Here is a 25,213-nt window from a genome sequence, read left to right as displayed (position 1 = left end):
TCCAGACGGGCTTCTCGGGAGCCTCGAGCCTGCAGGTTTGCTTTTAAGTGCTTCACGGTTATCTGATTCCTGAGTTACTACGTGAAAGGGATTGTGCAGAAGGCGTGTGACCTTTTTACACTTTTCCGGTTCAATTTTCTCTTTTGAGATATTACTCTCAAAGACCTTAACTTGCAAGTTAGTCTTGTACATGTCGTCAGGTAGACTTTCCCCTCATTCTCCAGTTTAGTTAACACACTGGAGCTTTCCATGGAGCAACTAAAGCCCTGACCTTTACTCACATAACTTAGGAAAACAGGTTGTTGAAGTCGGTGTTCTTAAATGATGTATAAAGTCATAGTTTTCTCAACTATAGTTTAGTGAAAACCTCTAACTTAAGCACCAAACATATGAAATAGTCATAATTTACAGGAAGTTATTATTTATCACAAATTGTTGAAGGGCTGAGAGAACACATCTATTTCTGACATAGGAACTGGAATTAAGAATGACTTCTCTAAAGCTGACGTCTGAGTTTGAGTACTTGTTGGGAAGATAATTTACTATAGGCTTGTGAAATGAAAAAAAGAAAAAAATTAAGTAGCTTACTTCAGTTAATGAATGATAAAGTATTATTTTTAAAAAGCTTTTTCAGTATATTCTTCATGTGGCCCAACTTTACTGTATATGTTACCAATGCCAGGCTTTTGATATTTAAACAATATGAATTTGTAATTTTTTACTGTAAGTGTGAAATGTGTTTCCAAATTCATACTAGAATAAGATTCTTTGCTCATAACTTCTACGCATCTACTTAAATGTAAAATATGTCTTTTAAAAATAGTACAGTAAATGATGGTGTTTATTAGCTGCTTCACTATAGCTAAAAGTTTATACTTTTAATAAACAAAATTTAGTTGAGCTTTTGGATTTTGAATTAGGTTTGCTCAAAATGAATAATATGTTTTATTAGGAAAAATGTTGTAAAAAGGTTTTTCATACATTAGATCTGTATGTAAAGTACATACTCATGAGAGTGCATATAATGGCTGTGCCTTTCTATTTGCGTAGTTTAGAGGGGGAACAAATGTAATCTATGAAATTATAGCCATTGAAAAACATTTTCAGGTTTTTTTTAATTAGTTGTATTTTTTTACCTGGGTCTTAGAAAGGAGCTTCTTCTCAAAATGGCCTACATGGCTTGGGAATTTTTACATTCCTTAGCCAAAAGTGACTTGGAGATTGAAGCATAGTGTTCGAAAATTTAGTTTGAGATGTTCTTTAGAATGTTTACATAGTAAAATAAGAATAGACAAGGAAAATAAAGACAAACATAGACTGTATAATAGGGTTGTTGTAATGAGAGAAATCATTTTGAAGAAATTGACAAGTTAGGTATATATTAGTAATGGGTATTTAGTAATAAACATAATATACAATAAAAGTGATCGTAGTATTCTCCAATGATTACTCTTAATCATAAACTTCTAGGGCTTGTTCCTCTGGTCATGACTATCTAACTCTTTGTTTAGTGATGTCCATTTCATTACATGTTAATATCAATTCTGAGAGAAGGCCATGGGCAGAGAGGAAAAAACAAATTCAAAATCTATTGGCTTTTAACAACTTTGTTAAAAATTAAATTGAATGTATGAAGAGGTTAAAACTGTGAGGCAAATGTTTTTACATGATTTATGAGTTTTAAACTTCATATTAAGTATTTATAGAAAATGAGATGTTCATATACAAGGCTATCACATATCTTGCAGAGGAATATAGGAAAAATATTGGAACCTACAGTTACATTCCTATTTTTATTTGAAAAAGATATATTAAAAGTTTCATTAATACTTAATACATGGACTGGCAATAATGAGATGCATATAATTTGTAAATAAATATGTGTATATTAAGAGATTCATAACATGAGATATTGTAATGAGAGGTGAGGGATGAAAGCAGATGTGACCCCTGGAATAAACTCTCCTTGGCAGCTCCTGGACTGGGAAGTGGCTTCTATTTAGTTGTCAGGAATTTCTTCAAAGCCCTGTTGAGCATCCAGATAGACAGTCTTGTGTCAGCATCAATCACAGATTTTACATGTGACTGAGATTCTATAGTTATAGAGCATTTTTACATCTTGGTAAGTTCCTATTCAGAAATTTGTTTTTAAAAATAGTGTTGTGAATTCTGGTGACAGTTTTGATGCGTTATTTAGTGTGTCAGTAAGATCCGTCATGTCCTTTTATTAAGTCTTTCAAGACTGTGAACTTATTGAGGGCAAGACTTGTAATTTCCCCTTCTTTGGTGTTGTTTTGAACATCCTTAATGCTTGCACGTAATATATGATGATGACTTGAACTGTGGTAATAATGGGATAGTTTACCACTTGTGTAAGGAAATAAAGGATTATTTGTTGAAAGAAAAACGTATTCAGTTAAAAGTTCTGTGAAGATACTTCAACGGTCCATGTAAAAGTTAATGTAAATGTTTACTTTGGTATCCTCCACTCAGCTTCCCCAACTCTGAAATCATTCCATTCATAGGGTCTTTGGAAAAGATCATGGCAAATATGTGAAAGAAACTATTCATGAATTTCAGCCTTTGGAAAGCATATATATATATATATATATATATATATATGTATATATATATGGTTTTTTATATATAGGGTTTTATATATATATATAAAAGATTTATTTTATTTTTATTGGGAAGTCAGATATACAGAGAGGAGGAAAGGCAGAGAGGAAGATCTTCTGTCTGTTGATTTACTCTCCAGGTGTCCGCAAAGGCCGAAACTGAACTGATTGGACGTCAGGAGCCGAAAGCCTCCTGCAGGTTTCCCATGTGGGTGCAGGGTCCCAAGGCTTTGGGCTGTCCTGATTACTTTCTCAGGCCATAAGCAGAGAGCTAAACGGGAAGCAGGGCTGCTGGGCTTAGAACAGGTGCTCACATGGGATCCCAGCACATGCAAGGTGAGAACTTCAGCCACTAGGCTACTGCGTCTGGCCCAGAACCCAAATTATATTTTAATTCTAGTTTCCATGAACTTTTTGGTTATTATCAATTGATTGATTTTGTGCTGGTATGGTACTGTGAAAAAGTTTGAGGAAAGCAAATCCACTACAACAATAGAAAAGTAAGTTCAGTAATATCTGTTGAGTTTGAACTATGTGCCCATTGTAGTTCTTTGGGTAAACTGTTTCTGTAGCACATGTGTTTTTAGATGAGTATTTTATCTTTTCATTGTCAGTTTAGATTTTCTGTCAATGTTAAAGGGATAATTTGTCTCCACAGATAAAGATAAAACAGAACAGAACAAAACCAAATCAAGGTACCAACTGGCTTATTATTCCCACAGATGATTAGTTCTAATATTTTAAAACAATTCAATTTTCAAAGTGGGTTCCAGAGTCAGTTCGTAAAATTCTTCATTCAACATATATAGCCTACAGATGGTGCAAGATTTCATGGTTACTTATTTCCTCCACCCAGAGGCAACAACTCTTCCAGAGACACTGTATGTGAAAGAGTAATTTCCTGAAACAGCACCAGGGTATGTCTACTTGAGATCTTTCTAATCATCTTGCCATTAGGAATAATATTGTGATAAATATCTTTGTTCTTGTACCATTTCCTACACGTATAAACATAGTTCTGGGATAAATGTCTGGAGATAAAATCGGTTGATCAGATTGTCACTGCATGGAACATTTTAATAAATATTGCCAAATTTGACTCGTTCTCACATCCTTGCTGACTCAGTGTGTGCTATTCTTTGTCAGTAGTTCAGAGAAAATGATTCTGCTGTAAACTTCATTTGTACTTTTCTTATTAGTGAGCTAGAGCCTGTTACATTGCTTGATAGATAACTGTTTCATTTCCTGTTAGTTTTAATGTGGAAGTTCTGTGTTATTGGTTTTAGATCTTTGTTTATGCTTTTTAAAAATTTGTTGAATTAAAAAAATTATCTTGAAATTTATTATACCTTTGTTTCATGATTTTTGAATTTGTGATCTACCTAGAATGGCCTTTACCATTATAATATTCTTAAAAAAAGTGTTTAGTATGGGCCCGGCGGCGTGGCCTAGCGGCTAAAGTCCTCGCCTTGAAGCGCCCGGATCCCATATGGGCGCCGGTTCTGATCCCGGCAGCTCCACTTCCCATCTAGCTCCCTGCTTGTGGCCTGGGAAAGCAGTTGAGGATGGCTCAATGCATTGGGACCCTGCACCTGCGTGGGAGACCCGGAAGAGGTTCCAGGTTCCAGGCTTCGGATTGGCGCGCATTGGCCCGTTGCGGCTCACTTGGGGAGTGAATCATCAGATGGAAGATCTTCCTCTCTGTCTCTCCTCCTCTCTGTATATCTGACTTTGTAATAAAATGAATAAATCTTTAAAAAAAAAAGTGTTCAGTATTTTCTTTGCACCATCATGTTGATCAGTGTTGCAATAAGCAAAAAGTATTCTTGTACATTTAAATTACCATTGCCTTTGCCAAAAGATTAAAACTCATAATTTTCAAGGATTCAAAATGCTTTCTAAAAAAATTGATTGGCATTTTATGAGAAAGTACCAGTGCATTTTTCATAGAGATTCTATGTTTTAAAGTAAATGAAGGTTGTTAAATAATATCTTCCTATTGACAATTCATTTTGGTAAAGAAGTACACTATGTGGTGGAAAGAGAAATATGGAGACAATATGATGATATAAGATGAATTTATAGTGGAAGCCTTATTTTACTAATTAATAATTATAAGTCCTTACTAAATTCTCTAAATGTCTGTCTTCACCCATGGTATCTGAGTGATAACGTTGCTTTTAAAGGATCACTGCGATTGTTATAGACTAAGGGTCTGGTGATAATCATTATTGTTTACTAGTTATTGTTTTCTATTATCATTACTAGTTCTCTTTAAATCTTAATAATAACATAAAATTCCTTGTGAGGTCTAATTTTTAATAGTTGAGAGGTTCTTCCCATGTTTCTTAGGAAGCCAAGTTTTATATTTAGCCCAGTGTTAGGGAACTGACACCTATTCTGAATCTCAAAGGATTAACAGATAAGAGCTGAACAGGTAAAAATATTCTAAGCAAAAATATTAAAGATATTTGTATTCTACCTGCAAACCACCCTTTGTGAAAGATCCATGGTGCATTGGGCATGGCTGTGGGCATGGCTGAGAGACTCATTGGAAGTGATTCAGAACATAGGATGTGAATAGAGGTGTGCTGGTAGATGAGTCTGGAAGGAAAGGCAAGTGGCAGCCTTTTGAAGATCTACTCTATTTTGTGGATTTGGGTTTAACAGTGATGGCAGTTGGAAGTCAACTCATGGAGAGATTTAAAGCAATGACAGTACGATCAGACTTGGTTTCCAGCCTGTTGGAAGGTAGATTAGGTGCGATTCTGTTGTACCTCTTAACTTTTTTTTTTTTAAGATTTATTTTTATTGGAAAAGCAGATTTACAAGACATAGATCTTCCATCTGCTGGTTCACGTCCCAAGTGGTTGCAACAGCGAGAGCTGAGCTGATCTGAAGCCAAGAGCATCTTCCAGGTCTCCCACACAGGTGCAGGATCCCAAGGCTGTGGGCCATTCCTTACTGCTTTCGCAGGCCACAAGCAGGGAGCTGGTTGGGAAGTTGAGCAGTTGGGACACAAACCAGCCTGCATATGGGATGCTGGCTCGTTCAAACAGGGATTTAGCCATTGAGCTCTCATTTCAGGCCCCGCTTCTGTAATTCTTTACTGCATGCCTCTTTCATGGTTCTTAATACATTAATGTTTAATAGCCAACATTTATAGATTACAGAAGGGAGGGCTGCTAATTATTGAAGAAATTATTACCTGGTATTTGGTGCTCACATTTTCAGGATGTTTCACTGCTAATTTTCTTTCCCATGAGAGTTGAGTTACTGGTTATGATGCATAATATTTATCCAACAGTCAAGTAGTAGGCAACAAATAAAATCAGTGAGAACAAAATATGTTTAATACAGGTAATTTTCATTAATGCTTCATTTAATTATTGCGTATTCAAAGTTGTGAGAGAGTAAGCCACTGTTTGGTGGAAGCAGTTTTTTGTTGTTTTGTATGAAATAATTTTTTAGTTTAAAAGAACAATTGTTAGCATTTTAGATACCACTGCCAACATAATTCCTTAGCAGTAATGCTGATGATATTGCTGATGTAGAAGACTAGATGAAATTCGAGAGAGAAATGTGTGGAATTGGAGCATCTTGTGGATGTGCTTCAAAAGGGAAACAAATGTAAGGTTAGAGGAAACTTAAAGTGAAGAGTGCTAGTTAAGAGTGTGTGCAACTTAAAGTCACAGACAGAATGGTTAAGACCAGGCTCAATGCTTCACGTACAAGGTGACGGAATGAGATTTTTATATAATTCAGAATGAAGATTATTTGTAGATGGGCAGTGACCATGCTGAAAATTTTAAAAAAAAGATTTGTGTATTTTTATTGGAAAGGCAGATTTACTCACTTCCCAAGTGGCTGCAACAGCTGGAGCTAAACTGATCTGAATCCAGGAGCTTCTTCAGGGTCTCCCTTGTGGGTGCAGGGTTCCAAGGCTTTGGGGCCATCCTCAGCTGCTTTCCCAGGCCACAAACAGGGAGCTGGATGGGAAGTGGAGCTGTGGGGAACAAACTGGCACCCACATGGGGTCCTGGTGCATGCAAGGCAAAGATTTAGCCAGTGAGCCATTGTGTTAAGCTCTACTCTCCAGTTTTGTTAATAACAGCAAGATAAAGTAACAAGGTTGAGCCAAAGAAATAAACCAGCTAGTGTGTGTCATAAGCTGTTTCATTGGAAGTAATCTGTGGTCAAGGTTACCACAGCCAAAGAAAATTTTCAAAACCTGAGCATATGTTAGGTTTATTTTAACATTTTTTTCTTTAGGTTTTCTACTAAAGTTAAGATGGTTACAGTTCAGCACTTCAGTCTGTTACTTACAGTGAGAACTTGGGGCACTTCCCCAGGGAGTCTTGTTGTGGAAAGGTCGATTGTTACAGCTGAAGGGCACTGAAGGAACCCATGGAACCAGAAGCAAGAGAAGTGTCAGTTCAGGAGCGGGAGGCTATTATTCAGTTTTTATCTTGAGCCTTTCTCACATTCAGTTTTGTTCGAATTTCAATGTGTCTGCATACTTGTAGTAGGAATCGCATGAGGGAACTAACATTTGTTCAGTGTCCATGTGCTAGGATTCGGATCACGAATCGTATAAGTAGAGGAACAATGATTTGTGCTGAGAGTTTTGTGACTGTAAAACCTATTCACTTTCATTACGCTTGCATTTATTCTTGTGGAAAAACAGTATAATTGTGGTGCTTCAGTCTGTGGGTTGCGAAGTCCGCTCTGGGTCCCTCAGAGCGCTGCTCTGAAAGTGAGCCTTTTGAGAATTAACCGAGTTTACATTTGTAAAGCCCTTCTGGAAGTGCCTCACACATATTTAACAAACACATACGTGTTTGTTAAATAAATAAATTAGGAGAGGAGAGAGTTGATAACTATAGAGAATATCAATTCACTAATAAATACTTGTGTGAATTCTCAGGTTTCTACATCACCATCTCTAATAAGATGAGATCTTTGGGTGCATTCTCCATTGCTTCTGTAAGTAATCTAGCAGCTTAAAACAACCAGTTTACTGTCTTCCAGTTGCAGAGGTCACACGTTTGCCATGCCCCCTGCACCGGGGTGAACTCCAGCAGCAGCCAGGGTTACACTGCTTTCTGGAAGCTGTAAGGGAACATTGCTTCCTTTCTTGTTTGGGTTGTTGAGAGAACTGAGTTCCTTTGGCTTGCAGGACGACGATGTTTGTTGTTGACTCTGTTGAGGACCTAGCTGTCCTCCCAGAGGCACTCCCTGGCACTTCACGCACGGACGCATGTATTTCTGAATGAGCACCGAGCTGTTCAGGCCGTCTCGTGGTCAGCTCCCTGACTTCTCTGTCATTGCATCTCTCTGCCCACAGCTGGGACAACTGTTTCCTCTTTTCATGATTCCTGTGATTAGACCGGGCCCATTTTAATCGCATCTATAATATTCTTTTGCCAATTAAGAAAAATCTGATAAAATATCTGGTGAGTACTAGTTGAGCCCTTTCAGTTTTCTGTGGGAGACCCAGAAGAAGCTCCTGACTTTGGATTGGTTCAGCCCCGGCCGCTGCAGTCATTTGGGGAGAGAACCAGCAGATGGAAGGTTTCTCTCTCTTGCTGTCTCTTCTTTGTAAATCTTCTTTTCCAATAAAAAAAAAAATCTTAAAAAAAAGATACATTATGAGAATACAGTCAGGAGATGGGAACAATAGCAATTTGAGCAGGACAGTTTAATATGAGGGACTTCAGAGTTCATGGAAGAGTGAAATTAAAAGGTGTGTTTAGGGGCAAATGCTGTTAAGTCACTGTTTTGGAGTGCCAGTTTAAGTCTTGGCAGCTCTGTCTCATATCTAGCTTCCTGTTGCTGCAGCCTGGGGGAGAAACAGTTGATGGCCTGAGAACTTGAATCCCCACTACCCGTGTGGGAGGCCCAGATGGAGTTCTGGGCTCCTCTGACTTGGCCCCACACTGGCTGTTTTGGGCATTTGGAGCCTGAGCCAGTGGATGGAATATAGCATTCCTTTAAAAAAAAAAGCAAAAATATACATGAAATAAGCTAAGTTTATTTTGGTACAGAAATACTTGAAACCTGTGTGTAGCTTTTTCATAATATGTATTGTCTGTGAATTTTTAGAAGCTCCTTCATGTGCATGGATTGCAAAAATTTTTTTTAATGAAAATTTAAAAAGTAGTGAATCATTTTCTAGTTTTTATTTGTTTGAGAGGCAGGGGAGACAGAGAGCTCACTCTCGTCCTGTGGCTCGTGGCAGAAGTGTACACCCTGGCTGGGGCTGGCCAGGCCAGCAGCCAGCAGCTGGAACACAGTGGAGGTCTCCTGCCTGAGTGGCTGGGACTCATTCACTGCAACCATCCTCTGCTTCCTTCAGGGTCTGCATTGGTGGGAAACTGCAGTCAGGAGCCAGAATTGGCAATCAGATCTCAGCATTGTGTTGTGGGACATAACTATTAGGTTAAATGTCCTCTTGTGGCAATTTTTTTTTTTTTTTAAATTGGAAAGGTAGAACAGATTTTCGGAGAGACAAAGAAATTCCATCCGCTGGTTCACTCTTTAAATGGCTGCAGCAGCCAGAGCTGAGCCGAACCAAAGCCAGGAGCTTCTTCCAGGTCTTCCATGTGGGTGCAGGGTCCCAAGGCCTCAGGTCATCCTGTACTGCTTTCCCAGGCTACAAGCAAGGAGCAGCCGGGACGTGAACTGGCACTCCTATGGGATCCTGGCGTGTGCAAGGCAAGCATTCACACTGAGCCAAAACACTGGGCCCATGATTTTCAATTAACATAATGATTGAACATTTTATGGGGTACACTATTTTAACACATGTATACAGTATATATTGATAAAATCAAGTAATTACCATTTACATCTCCTATAGGCTTGGAACCTCCTAGCTTCTTCTGTTTTTTTCATACTGTATATAGTTTTGAAGCAAAATGAACTTATCTTTTAATTCCATTTTCCTTGAATATTTGACCATCATATAAAGGACTGTTAACCTATAGCAGCAAGCAGCCATCTCTCCAAAGCTTGAGGCTAAAATACTCATGAGAAACTCTAGGAACTTGGAGAAGCTCTTTCCCTCCTGCGTGAGGCTAACCTTCAGCCGCTTTTGGAGGGTACAGTTACAGCTCATTTAGTTGTCTCAGCCTGGGGCAGGCAAGCGGGAACTCCTCCTTGGGGGCGGTGATAGGACTTAATCACAAGCCTGTTGCCTGTTTAGGAAACTCACCCACTGGGAAGCCAGGGAGGCTTGTGGAGAAACTGCCTGCCGGGATGGCCCTGAGACTTTGTGGGAAGATTCCCTCTGGGGCTGGTGAGCTAGGCCAGGAGGCTGGGTGCGCAGGATGTCCATGAGGTCCTGGCAGCCTGACCCTATAGCTGAAGACCACAGAATGCCCAGAACCAGGAAAGGAAGCCCTTTCTTTTTAAAATGTCTCGATGGCTCCCTCTACTGGCAAAATGTATTATTGTTTTCACTGGCACAGAAAGGGTGGAGGGAGCCCAGATGCACTAACAAAAAGCAGGTCAAAGAAGAATGGGTTTGGATCTATATTTTCTACCTTCAAATATAGCATTTTAAAATAGCATAGACTATTTTGTCCTTATGTTGCTAGTTTTTCTGGGTCAACTGAGGTCCCCATGTCATCTTTGTTCTGCAATACAGGCTGGTGTAGAACAGTGAACACTGAACAACTAAGAAGGGACGTCGTGATAAACGACAGGTTGTCTCTGCTCAGAAATACGTGCACAACTTCTCACATTCTGTAGGCCTAAAGCAGTTACAGGAGCATACCTTACTCAGAGCAGAGAAGTGCAATCTTACCATGTCTGGAAGGCTCTGGAAATATGTACTGAAAACACTACCTCAAGATCGATAGAATTGGCATTAGAAACTTTGAAAACACACAGGATAATTATTTATAGTTTCCTCTTTAAAATTTTGTCCGAGTTGCTTTGTAGTTTGTAGGAATTTTACTGAACAATAGCATTAACAGACGTTGATGGTGATTTGAGCTTCTGGGTCAGTGAGCTCAGGCTAGACAATGAGCTCAGTCATTTGTATGAAATAGAGAAGCTGAGAATAAGCATATGTAGTGGGAAATATTTTATGAAGGTTAGAAGCAAAAAGACTATTGTTTAACTGAGTTTTGACAATTTTGCTATTTTGAAATGTTTGAAATAAAATATACTAGAAAAAAAACTTGCATGAATGGCTGGTCATTGTTTTGAAACTGAACTATTGCTTCAAATCTATAAACTGTGATACTTATTAGCTTATTTTCACGTGGTTCATGGAACTATTTGACTATTCATATATTCCAAACTGTCAGTTAAAGCAGTTTTTTTTTTAAAGATTTTATTATTATTGGAAAGCCGGATATACAGAGAGGAGGAGAGACAGAGAGGAAGATCCTCCATCCGATGTTTCACTCCCCAAGTAAGCCACAACAGGCCGGTACGCGCCAATCCGATGCCGGGACCAGGAACCTCCTCCGGGTCTCCCATGCGGGCGCAGGGTCCCAAAGCCTTGGGCCGCCCTCGACTGCTTTCCCAGGCCACAAGCAGGGAGCTGGATGGGAAGTGGAGCTGTCAGGACTAGAACCGGCGCCCATATGGGATCCTGGGGCTTTCAAGGCGAGGACTTTAGCCGCTAGGCCACGCCGCCGGGCCCAGTTAAAGCAGTTTTTGCAGTCAGTAGCTACTTTCTAAAAAATGACCGGAGTGAGAATCACAATTTCAATGATATTTTCAAATCTATAAACTTTAAAAACTTTTTCTTTGAATAAAAACACACCGGAGGCATGGAACAATGGACAATATTCTGATTCAATTTTTTTTTATAAAGCCAACGGTAGTTGGGTTTGTAACAACTTGTTATTAATTAAATGCAACAGTTTGATAACATTGTTTCATGTTGAATTTGTATCTATAGGCAAAATTTTACATTGAAGAGCTTTTCTGGGTGTAAAATAAAATGCTTGAAATTGAGAGGAAGTCTTCAGGAAAAACTGTAGAACTTTTCTATTTTCTTGTCATTGAAAATTTATGCAAAGTTTCTATGATTTCTTTCAAAAATTCAGTTTGTCACGTTGAATGCTTTAGTTGTTTTTGGTATGTCTTTGTAAAATGGTTACTGTTTAAGTCATTAAAAAGGATTTATTTATTTTTATTGCGAAGTCAGATATGCAGAGAGGAGGAGAGACAGAGAGGAAGATCTTCCATGCAGTGAATTCACTCCCCAAGCAGCCACAATAGCCGGAGCTGACCCGATCCAAAGCCAGGAGCCAGGAGCCTCCTCCAGGTCTCCCACAGCCTCTCCAGGTGCGGGATCCCAAGGCTTTGGGCCATTCTTTGCGTTCCCAGGCCACAGGCAGGGAGCTGATTGGATGTGGAGCAGCGGACACTAGCCAGCTCCCACACAGGATGTTGGTGCCACTTGTGGAGGTTTAGCTTGCTGTGTCATGTCCCTGGCACCGAAAACCTTGTTTTGAGTTAAGGTTTGCTTGGTTGCATTGCATTGTGATAACTTTTTCATGCATGTATGATATTTTAACTTCAGGAGGAGAAGAAGTATCAGCGTACAACAACCCAAATCTGAGAAACTTACTGTTTAAATTGTAATTGAAAAATTTACTTCAATAATTAAAACTTTGAAAAAGTCACTGATGCTTGACTGAGCATGTTTTCAAAAAGCATTAATAATGCTGCTATTTTGGTTAATTCTCTGTGATTTCTTTACTGAGTTCATTTAGTTAATTATATTAAATTAAATTATTTTTTAATTTGTGAAATTAAAATAATCCATTATGAAAATCTGTCATGAGTCACTCTTGCTATTAGCATCAAATATTAATTAGAAAGAAAAGATGACTAAAGGAAGAAGAAAAGATGAAAGAATGGGAACAAAAAAATTTCACATGATTATATTTTATTTAGGGACATCTAATGCGAAGTACTTCTGGGGATAAATGTAATTATACACACCATATTTGATGGGAAAGATGTAAAAACAAGGATGAAGTTAAAAGTACAGATTTAAAAGTGCATATAAAACAGTGAATGTCACTAACAACCCAGTTGTAACAAAAGCAATAGTTAGACAAGCCAAGATGATCCTTTGGGAAGGGCAAGGAGAAGTGCTGCTTTTAAAAGAATGTTAAGAAATAGATCTCCCTCTTGTACACATTCAAGACTTCCCCATGTAACATACAGTGGAGAAAATCACCTGTAATGATTGTTTTTGGCTTAGGTATTGATTCATTCTTCTCTGTAATGAATGGGGGTTGAATGCCTGCGACATACCAACCACTACTAATTTGGGAAGTGGAAGAATAGGACACAGTCTCTGCCATTGACGTGCTCATAATCTGACGAGAAAGACTTGTGTAAATAGGCATTTCAAATGCTTGACCAGTTTTTTTTTTTTTTTTTTTGGCCACAGTGCTGGACCCATTAAGTGCCTGGACATGGAAAATTTAAGGAAGGTTTTGTAACCAAAGGTAACATTAAAACTGGTATTGACTTTAATCCAGTTCCCAAGTTTCCCTCATGGTGTACTCACCTTGAGGGAAGATCTCTCTTGGGCCTGGAGAAAGCCAAGGGCTCAGCCACTGCCTTTTAGCAGTGGCTTTGGCCTGAGTCCCCAGCCTTTGATCCAGCCTGGCAGGGGCACCCCTCACAGCCACCACACTGTGGGGAGCTGCAAGATGCCTCCAACCCCAAGGCTTGGACCCCTCTAAAACTGGTATTGTATGAAAATTATACTTCATTCAGTGTGTGGAAAAGGAGAAGAAAATTTTAAGCATGTGGAAAACATGAAAATTCTGAAAGAATGTAATGTTCCTCTTTTTGGGGATGCAGGGAATAATGTCTGGGGATCCTGTATTAATAGATGCATGCAAGAGGGGAACAGGGATTAAGTAGCATCAACTGCAGAGTCCTCATGTGTGAAGACTGGTACTCCATGATGCATACCAGTATAGAGTTACTAGGTTTTGTAATGTTGAATCACTTTAGTGCGGATTGGAACATTATCAAGAGAATAAATTGCCTAGTGATGTTGTCCTGTGCAATCCATGGAAGTAGGTTATGGGACCTAGTAGCATGACTGGTGCAAATTCACTTGGTCATGCCTGATAGTCTCCAGGGACCACGTTGTTGATGGAGGCAACGTTAACAGGCTGCAGTGCACACTAGAATCTAGGTGCTTGGTGACCATGGCTCACCAGCAGCTTCCTTAGTTGTTACAGATGTGATGGAGTGTGGGGTATCAGACACCTATCAGTGACTGTCATTCTAACGAAGCTGGGAAAAGTGTGCTATAGTTGTAAATGTCAAGTCAAGACCCTTATATTAAAGAGATTAAATCAACACCTTCCAAAACTCAACAGAAGTTTGTGAATTATTATATTTACTGTATAGAAGTTGGTGCTGTAACTCCTGTTATGTGCTAAGCAGATATTTATGTATGTCTGAAGTATATTTGGAAAAAGGAAATATCTATTTTTATATAAATTTATATTTTGATTCAGACTTACTTGGCAGTTTTAAGGTCTCACATGGTGAGTATTTACAATCATCTATGCCGCACTAAGAAATTTTGTTTCATAGGCGTGTTTCATCTGCAGTGCAAAGTTTTGAAATAAGAGACTAGTATCAACAAATGCCACCATGTGAGAATTCTTACCAGTATATCTCTACAGAGACTGCCACTACCCTGTATTCTGGGACCTTGGATCGCTCTTCGATTTGTCCTTTGTGTTACTGCAGAATATCTCCTTAGAAATTATTTCTAAGTTATGTGTTCCCTGGCTTAAAGTTCTGCTTAGACTTTCTGCTACCTTTAATGAAACCCCAATTCCTTACTCTGGCATAGAAGGTCCCTCAGTGTTCGCTGGTTTACCTTCCCAGCTTCAACTTACACTCTTTGCTTTTGGATAAACTTGCTTGTTAGCTACTATAATGTTTTACTATTTCTGGATCATTGGACAAGGAATGCAGTGCCCTTGGTAAGGAGAATATATGTGGAGTAAATCATTTGGCAAATTCATACATCATGTATATAGTGTGGCCTGAAATATTTCAGATTGAACTAGTGCTACTATTATTTAAAAGGTTACATTAAAGTCACCTTTGGAAGAAATTCTGATGGCATTATAACCTGCAAATCTCATATTTTGCGTTTTCTTCAGATTCAATAGGAAGTTGTATGGAATTGTTTGGGAACACATGCTTCCAATCTGCCACCAGATTTTGCAGCAGAAATTTATATAATCATGCCGTGGCTCAAACTGTCTCACAAACTACCATATGTTTCAGTGTTTCCAGTGTTTTCAAACACTCTCCTCTCTTTCCCACCCCTTCCAATTCACATTTCTCAGTTTTGTCCCAGCTCTCACCCTGCCGTTTTCATTCATTTCTCTGATGCCTGGATGATTCCTGTTAAGGCCTGCTGCTTTTGAGTTAACTCAGTCCTGATTCTCTTTCCTGCACCTTCTTCTAGACTGTTAACATAGACAGTGTTTAATTCCTCAATTAAGAACTCTTGTTTTCTGGCTTACGTTCTGAACTCTGATCTCAGTACAGGTTTCCAAGGCTTTGCTTCCTGTCTTCTACTTCTTTCTAAATCCAACAGAACTGGCTCTGCAACAATGTAAGACAGCAGTTCCAGAAAAAGAGTTCTCTTTTATAAATCCTGTTTTTATCTGGTCAGAGCATAGAGGAATTTTGTATTTTACATCCAATCAGTTAATACAGCTTGATGGAAGTAGCTTCATCTTTATGACTTTAGATATTGGTTTTCTTCTTTTTTTTTCCTTGGACTGCTATGTTTCTCAGGATTCCGGAGTCAAGACTGTGTGTTATGTATAAACAGCAGAAGGGGAAGGGTTTGGTGTTGGGCAACTTTGGTCATTTCCTCATTTGCCAGTTACCAGTTGTGTGACCTTGAACAAGTCAGAAGTCTCTTGGCCTTTGTCTCCATAGCTATAGATTTTAATAATGCCTATCTTACAAGGTTGTGGGAGGTGGAAATATAAGGTAACTGGTGCATAGAAGGCATGCAATAAATGTAAGTAGGAAAAAAATAGCACTGTATATCTTAGGCTGCCTTTTCTGCTGCTTTCTGGCGTTCTCCACCCCACATGAAGTTAGATTAATTTGCTTCAATGAAGGTCAGTCTTGATGATTGGAACATGAGACTGGCATGAGAGGAAGTAAGAAGGACTCAGGTGAAACTCATCTGGGGATCTGTCCTTGAAAATTTCCCTCACAAAGGGTTCTTGACGTTGCTGGTAACAGCAAATTGTATTCTTGAGGCCAGAAAGCTTCTTGCTATTCTTTTTTTCTCTAATTAAAAAGCTTCCTCCTAAGCGTATTAAAAATAGTTAACCAGAACCTCAATTTTACTCTACACTTGTTTTACTAACCTAGTCATTGTATTTATAAAATTTCTCCATAACTATTTAAAAATAGTAGTAATTTAAAACTCTATTTTTGAAGTTCTGCTGTTTACCCAAATATGAGTGCTGTTACGGATTCAACACATAGTTTGAGCAATGCAAATTTCCGGGATGTTCACCACTTTTTCCAGTTTGATTTGTGTTTGCTTCTGATCATCTCAAGTTCTGATGTATCATGTTTCAGAAGCTTTTCCTTTAGAATTCTAATGATGGGTATTCATTTTAGACCAATTTTTATTGTTAAACTTAATAACAATAGATATTTTGTAAAATTAAAGGATTATGTGCGGTCTTATCCACTCCATACTATGTATTTTTACCTCTTCCATTTTTAACTATATGCTTCATTACTGTATGTTTTACATAGGTGGAACTATGGTATACGATGGTTTTAGTCTTTTTGTTTTCTTTGTGAAGATTTGGTTTTTAATTTTGAAAGTTGCAGTTAAACAGAGAAGGAGAGACACAGAGAGAGATGCCTTTCATCCCGGATTCACTCCCCAGATGGCTGCAATGGCCAGTGCTGGGCCAGTGCTGGGCCAGTGCTGGTCCAGTCCCATGTCAGGAACTTGCAACTTAGTCCAAGTCTCCCACATGTGTGTCAAGGAGCTGAAGACTTGGGCCATCTTCCACTGCTTTCCCCAGGCCATTATCAGGGAGCTGGATCTGAGGTGGAGCAGCCAGGTCTTGAACTGGAGCCCTTACGGGATGACTGTTTTACAGGTGGTGGCCTTACGCGGTATGCCGCAGCACTGATCTCTATAGTTTTACTTGGCAGTTTGTTATAAATGTGTTTTTACTTGCTGTGATAGACTCATAATGCTTTTTTTTCTGTGAGTATGTTTTTATGACATCTACCTCAGTGCCTGTCACATGCTATACATATTCAGTTAAGCAGGTTCTCTTCCATTCTGGTTTTTAATAGTTGCAGAAAATTTTAACTGCAATTAAAACAAAAATGTTCAAGATTCTGTTATTCATTTTCATTGTGTATTGGGCCATCAAGCCTGTTTTAGTATGCAGCCAAATGTGGAACAGCCTAAGAGACGTTCCTGGCTCTTGGCTTTGGCTCAGCTCCAGCCCCTGTGGATGCCTGGGGAGTGAGCCAGTGGATGGAAGATCTTTCTTTCTGTATCTCCTCTCTGTCACTTTGCCTTTCCAATAAAAATGGGTAAATCTTAAATAATAGCAATCATGAACTAATGCACCAGGCATTTGGCTTAATGGTCAAGACACAGCTAGGAGTTTCCACATCTCATCCAAGTGCTAGGGTTTGTGTCTCAGCTCCACTCTCAAGTCTAGCTCCTTGCTAGTACACACACTGGGAGGCAGGCGGAGATGATCCCTATCTCGCACAAGGAGATCTGGATGGATTTTCTGGCTCTTAGCTTCAGCCTGGCCAACTCTTTACTATTGTGGGCATTTGATGAGCAAATCAACAGATGAGAGATCTCTGTCTCTTCCCCCCGCCCATGCTCACACAATAAAACATTTTTTGCAAAAAAGAAAAAAAGTCTATACAACAGATTGAAGGAAAAATACTTTGCTCACACATTAAGGGTTTTTCTTTAGGAAGAAACTGTTCACTCAGAAGAATGAAAAACACCTTGATAGTTTGATAAACTACCTCAAAGTTGAAGCAAAGTATTGATAACATGATATATGCAAAAATTGAAAAAAAGAGTGGAAAGGAAATAGAGGACAGAAGGAAGACCAAGTAGAAAGAGCTAGCAACATGAATACTCAAAATGAAAAACAACCTCAGTTCAAGTTTAAATTACCCACTGCATGAAAATCTCATCATCATTATCACAATTCCCCAGAGAAAGTCCATGAAAATGAAGGCCCAATATGAGTAAAATTTTAGAATCCTGTTTCTCTGCCTAAATTTGATGATGAAAAAGCTGGGATTGTGGACCTGATCTTAGGTTTTCTCTTGGTATTTTCACTTCTTACGTTGGGCATTTCTCTTTAACCCACTCCTTATTCTCCTCTTCAATTTCTAGCACATTAAACAAGTGATAAATTATATTCTTCCAAATTGCAAATAGTAATTCAATAGCCCTAAATTTCCAAATGAGCAATAATAAGATTATGCCCTTCAGCAGAGAGATTTTTACAGTTGAAGTTATTTCTGGATAACTTATGTTTATGTGGAGACAGAAGGCAGAAATTGCATGGGGTGTAGTGTGCTCTTTCTTCCGTGAGTTTTTCAAAGTGCCCAAAACAATATATGCTAAGCACTGAATTAGTGAAGGAATGAAATAAACTTTGTATCACGAGTTCCAAGAGACCAATAGAAGCAATGAAGAGGTATGATGACAGGAAATTTTAGACTCATATTAAAATATTTTAGAAATGAATCATTAATATAAATTGGAAGTAATAATTATGATGTGATCAAGAATGAGGAGGGTGTGTGTGTCAGAGAGAGAGAGAGAGAGAGAGAGAGAGAGAGAGAGAGAGAGAGAGAGGACATTGGAGATGATTTTACTTTTTAGCCTAGAGGGTGAGAATCAGTGATTGAGTCGCAAGTGATCATTCTTTATTAATGTATTATCTGTTGCATCAGTGATTCCTCTCGTGTTTTGTATGGGCACTAGTTCATTTGGCCACCTGTTGTTTGCCTAGGGAAGAGGTTATTGTTTATTTAGAAGAAGAAGAACAAAGGACAAGATAGTATGTGAGGAGTGTTAAGGTGTGTAGGAGGGTCTGATCTAAGAACTGAAAGGGATTTTGTGTGTGTGTGTGTCTGTGTGTGTGTGATGTGTTAGGATTGAATCATTCTGTGACCAGTGGTTATTTTCCTTATGTATGTCTTGAATGGATAAATGGAGGATGGGCCAGTAAGTAATGTCCAGATTCAGAAGGGATTTAGGTGATATGGAAAGGAATTTGGTTTTATTTTAAATATAATGCAATGGCAGTTTGAGGCTGAGTGAATGTTATGTTGTGTGTGAGGGGGAGTGGTACTGGAAAGTGTTTTAGAGTGTGGGACAGAGCAGTAACAGGTTTCTGACTCAAACAGCAGTTTAGTTCTTTTTTTTTTTTTAAGATTTGTTTATTTATTTTTTTTGGAAAGGCAAATTTACAGAGAAGCCAAAAATGAATGGTTAATTTATCAAAGACCAGCAACTGTAGGAAACAACTGGCACATTCTTCTGAGGCTGAGGGAAATGAGGGTAAGCAGATCTTGGGAGTGCTAGGATTCTGATGTTGGAGCACTGCTTCTACCCTTGGAGCTGTGGATGCTGTGCAGGAAGCCAAGAGCCTGCACTTCTGTTGATCCAGAAAGCCTATCACCCCATTGATGAGACTGAATTGACTTCACAAGGTGTTTGATCCTACAGCCACCCACTGCTACCCTTGCCAGAACTGCACCTCTATTGCAGTTGCTAACATTCGCATGTAGTAATCTGCGCTGGAGTCAGAGCCCATGAGCAATCTTCCATTGAGTTTCTTGGAAGTCTGATGCTACCTCTGTAGAAACCAGAAACCAGAAACAGAAACAAGAATATAAAATGGTTTGCCTTCTCCTGCCATCTAGTTCTCACCAGTGCTTACCAGTGGCTGAACCTAATTGAAAACCAGCTGTCAAAGGAATGTGAGAAATCCAGTCTATAGACATCTAGCTCCTGGAATGCAAATGATAGCATGGAAAGGAGGAGTGAGGTTGAGAATCCAACAAGAACCAGCACAGGGAGAAGCTACACAATACTGATTTCTTAATTGTAATAGAAGAAAAGAAGCATAATGTCAAGACTCTTCATCCCCCCCCCCCCATTCAAAATACATGGTTAAATGATAAGAGCTGGGCACCTTTCTGCTTTGCTCCCCACCCCAACCCAAACCTCTGCCACACCAAAAAAAAAAAGGAAAACCGTTGAAAGTGAGATAGTTCTCTATTGAGTCATATCAATTAGGGAATTACAGACCCTGGTTAACTTAAGCAAAAATTAAATTTATTTAAAGGCCATTAGAGAGCTCTTGGAAAAGTTAGTTTTCAGAAAAGGCAGAAATTGAGTTAGTGCTGGATGGTTAGCTTGTAGAGACTAATGGGTGGCCTATTTAATGTACCACCTTAGGTTTATATGGATTGGCATTGTTGCTTTCTGCTTCAGGTTCATGTTACCAGGAGAGGTTAAGTCTCCCTAGTTTGAGTTAGCTGCCCATTCTTGGACAAGGGAAGGTATGTCACCTTGATTGACAACCATACCAAGATTGTATTCAGTAATTTAGGATTTATTTATTTTTTGAAGAAATTTTGAGATATTAGAGGAGAATGAATAAGAGGCAGGCAAAACCCACATGGTATCTACTAGTTGAGACTGACTTTGGATTAGTATTAGGGAGCTCAAAATGACAGCCAAAACTTGGACACTGAATGTGTAATAGGCACTCTGATTTCTTTTAATAATATCTTTGAGGAAGTTGTCATTATTATCCTCATTTTACAGATGAGAAAAATTGAGAGGTGCACTTCTGATGATGGTGGATTAGGCAATTTGGACTAACCCTTCCACTGACAACAACTAGAAAAGCTGGATCAAATATAACAGTCACCTGTTTGAGAGTGTCAGAGGGCTAACACGTCTCAGAGAAGACTATGGGGACACGATCCTGGAGAAGAAGCAAACCGAAAAGGTGAGCTAGCCATTTGAGGATTGTTTTCTGCAGGGGAATCTGCTGTTTCAGTAGATGTGGCTGTGAGGCTAAGAAGCTAAGAAAAGCTCTTGGCATATTCCTAGGATGGGACTAACGGAGCAACCATTTCAACTGCCTGTCCTTTAAGCAGAGTAATTGACCACTAAACCCCATAGCTTTGGGTTGAGATCAGAAAGGCTACCCCATATAAGTAAAAAGGTGAATCTAAAATACAGTGGTCTAGTTATAAAATGAAGTGGCTTAGAGTTATTCTAATCCTTGATCAGAACAATCAGTACAACCAGGATTGTTAATAACTTTAGCAACCTAGTGTTAAAGCAAAAGTTACCTTCTCTTGTGGAAATAACACACATACTAGGCTTTAAAGAATTTTTAGGTTTTATATATATCTTGCTTGCACACAAAAATAAATAGGAATACAGGAGACAAGATCACAGATGAGAAGATCATGTAACTGAAACCAATAGAAGTAATAAATCATAATAATAGACCCACAGGGGAGTCAAATAATGGAGTTCTCATACCCTGACTTAAATAAATCATGTTCAAAATAGAAAAAATAAATGAGGCTTTGGGCAGATAACTAGAGTCATAAAAACTAAAAGCATAACAAAAATGTAGAACTGAAAAGACAGTTCATGCAATTAGGAACTCATTGAATATATTTAACAGCATATTAGACACAGGTGGTGAGAAGTAGTTGAAGATAGGAGAAAATATGTTTAATGACATGCAGAAATATGACAGGATGCAGAAAGTAGAATAACACTACAGAGAGACACAGCGGATATGTGAAGTTAGAGTTCCAGAAGGAGAGGAAGAAGAGTAGGGGACAAATGAAATATTTGAAGATAATGGCTAATACTTTTCTCAAAGCTGTTGAAATATACCGAGTCATAGATTTACAATGTGTCCAAACTAAGGAAAGATAAGTGCAAAGCAAATCACAACTAGGCATCTCATCATAACTTCCAAAAGCTACAAAAATCTTGAAAGTGGGAGAAAAAAAAAGTAACAAGTTTTGCAGTAGCTCCAATAAGATTTATAAATAATTCTCTCTCTTTTTTTTAAACAAGATTTATTTATTTTATTACAAAGTCAGATATACAGAGAGGAGAGACAGAGAGGAAGATCTTCCGTCCGATGTTTCACTCCCCAAGTGAGCTGCAACGGGCCGGTGCTGCGCCGATCCGATGCCGGGAACCTGGAACCTCTTCCAGGTCTCCCACGGGGGTGCAGGGTCCCAAAGCTTTGGGCCGTCCTCGACTGCTTTCCCAGGCCACAAGCAGGGAGCTGGATGGGAAGTGGAGCTGCCGGGATTAGAACCGGCGCCCATATGGGATGCTTGCGTGTTCAAGTTGAGGACTTTAGCCGCTAGGCCACGCTGCCGGGCCCTATAAATAATTCTCAATAAAAGCAATGGATGCTATAAAAGATTGTATCAGTGTCTTCCAAGTGCTGAAGGAAAAAACAGTGCAGGTTTAAAGGCTTAAAATTTGTGTCCAGTGAAATATTCTTCTGATATAAGGCAAAACAGATGACATTTCAAATACATAAAAACTGAGAAATATCACCAGCTGCCCACACTTTAAGTGAAACGAAAATAATGTCAGAAGACTAAAAACAAATGAAGGAATGAAAAAATGTGAAGAGGATGAATGTGTAGATAAATGGAAATTAATGGTGATTACAACCAAAATAAGCTATTATGGGGTTCAAAATATATGTTGATAGTAACAGGCACGTTAGGACAGGGTAGAAAGAGTTATGTTGTTTTAAATTACATTGAGAAGAAGTAGCATGCAATGTGGCTTAGAACTAAATGAGTCAGTGAGCTAAATTGTAATTGAGTTTATTTTAAAATGGTAGTGACATACTGTATCATTTTCAGACTAATGAAAAATACAGAATAATAACCAATTATGGACAAGAAAGGGAAAGAAATAAACAATAGATTGGGGAAAACAGAAATAGCAAAATAGCACTTTTAATTACAAATCTATTAGTAAATTAAATGCAAGTATACTAAATGTTATAATGAAAATTCTAACAAGTTGGATAAAAATAAAGAATCCAGCTATATACTGTATATAAGCTATGTCTAAAGTCTCATAACGATATAGAAAATATATGGATATTGAAAATGAAGTGATGTTAAAAATATATTTTGCAAGCACTAGCCAAAAGTAATCTGTCAAAACTACACAACTTCACATAAAGTAGAATTTTATGCAAAAATGTTACTAAATATGAAGAATATTTTGTTATGATAAAATTTTTAATTCATTATTTATTATAACTGATTTGTACGTGCAATACTATAAACTAAAATATATATTAAGTTTTAAAAAAGATTTATTTTTATTTGAAATATACAGAGAGGAGAGAGAGAGAGAGAGAGCGAGATCTTCTATCCACTGGTTCACTTCCCAAGTGGCTACAATGGCTGAAACTGGGCTGACTTGAAGGCAGGAGCCAAGAGTTTCTTTCAGATCTCCATGTGGGTGTAGGGACCCAGGGGCTTGGAGCCATCCTCTGCTGCTTTCCCAGGCATTGGCAACGAGCCAGATTGGATGTGGAGCAGCTGAGGCACACACCCATGCCATATATGATGCTGGCATCACGGGTGGAGGCTTAGTGTACTATGCCATGCTACTGGTCCCACAAAGCAAAATTTCACAGAATTTTAAGCAAAAACAAACCCAAATATATGGTATTAGAAATCAACCTTGTGCTGAATGGGAGGAAGATCTGGTATTGTTCTGTTTCTCAGATTGATCTATATATTTATTTCAGTCCTAGTGCAGAGTTCATTATTTATTTATCAACATAGAAAGCAAGTGGCCATGTTCTGTTTCACTTCCCAATTGCCCACAGTGTCTGGGGTTTGGCTGGCGCGACAGCAGGATTCAGGAACTCTAACCAGATCTCTCATGTGAGGAACTCGGTTACTTTAGTCGGCTTCACTGCCTACCAGGGTTTGCGTTAGTACAAAGAGTCTGGAGCTGGAGCTGGGACTTGAACTCAAACTCTCCAGTGTGGAACGTGGGCATCTTAAGTGCTTAGCCTCAACTCCTGTTTTTATTTAAATATAAATGCAAAATCATGGAATATTGAAGATGCTCTTTTAGAGGAATAGTGAAAGGAATTTTCTGATATTTAGAAATTATTAAATTTTTGCTATGGTGAAGATTTTTAGATTGTGTAGCGAAGGTGGATACATAGATGAGTGGAACAGAGCAGGGAATCCAGAAGCAGAGATGCATGTTGGACACTTGGACTTATGACACAGAGCACAGCACAGAAATATCTATAGTTACATCAATAAGAAAATTACAATTACATCACAAAGAAATATTATAATTACATCAATTACATCCCTCACCACAGTGGTCTCAGTAAATAAATCTTAATAGTAATTGTTTTAGCTTTAGCTTTTTCCACTGAGCAGAGTTTTGCATTTTTTTGGTGTACTTGTTTCATTAAGATCGTCAAGAGTTCTATTTTCCCATAAAGGCCCTAACTTACTCAATTATTAAATTGGTGACTAAAATGTTTAATTCAGAGTGTGCATTTCTCTACATTCTATTGTACTTATTACACCAAAATAAAACGATCTGTTGTGTCTGTTTTCCTATTAGATTTTGAACTATTTAAAATATTTGCTTTATCTTATTTACTGTGTAAGTTGAACTCATTAATTTTTGATGGGTAAATGAATAAATGAATATTTATTCAGATTATCAGTGATACCACTAAAGGTATGTTATAAACAGATGACTTACTAGTATAACATCACAAAAAGTAAGTTCTGGGTCATATTGGCTAGTCAAACTTGATTTACTCACATACTGAAGAGGCAGCTTACATACCTATATGATAAAGAATATAAAGAATTTTTACTATCTCCCTGAGAACTATATGAGGTACATGACTGGAAATAAATATTGTCCTAGGCATTAGATCATCCATTTATTCATCAGTTAGTTTTGTAATTTTTGTTAAGTTTTGTATCTTCATTGGTAAAATGAAGAGGGTAGACTAGGTTTCCTCTTTTCTTTTCTTTTTTTTTTTTTTTTTTAAAGATTTATTCATTTTATTACAGCCAGATATACACAGAGGAGGAGAGACAGAGAGGAAGATCTTCCGTCCGATGATTCACTCCCCAAGTGAGCCGCAACGGGCCGGTACGCGCCGATCCGATGCCGGGAACCTGGAACCTCCTCCGGGTCTCCCACGCGGGTGCAGTGTCCCAAAGCATTGGGCCGTCCTCAACTGCTTTCCCAGGCCACAAGCAGGGAGCTGGATGGGAAGTGGAGCCGCCGGGACTAGAACCGGCGCCCATATGGGATCCCGGGGCTTTCAAGGCGAGGACTTTAGCCGCTAGACCACGCCGCCGGGCCCTAGGTTTCCTCTTTTCAAAACAAAGATTTATTTTTATTGGAAAGGCAAATTTGCAGAGAGAAAGAAAGACAGAGA

At 38.6% G+C, this 25,213-nt stretch overlaps 1 protein-coding gene across 7 annotated transcripts in view; it reads left to right on the top strand.

Moving 5' to 3' along the window:
• Nucleotides 1-25,213, top strand: part of RIMS2 (regulating synaptic membrane exocytosis 2) — a 506,806-nt gene that overhangs the window by 1,243 nt on the left and 480,350 nt on the right. The window lies entirely within an intron of this gene.

The sequence above is a fragment of the Ochotona princeps genome, chromosome 9, assembly GCF_030435755.1.
Source record: "Ochotona princeps isolate mOchPri1 chromosome 9, mOchPri1.hap1, whole genome shotgun sequence".
NCBI classification, from domain to species: Eukaryota; Metazoa; Chordata; class Mammalia; order Lagomorpha; family Ochotonidae; genus Ochotona; species Ochotona princeps.
The sequence above is the reverse complement of the archived record's forward strand: the minus strand, read 5'-3'. Positions and strand labels throughout refer to the sequence as shown.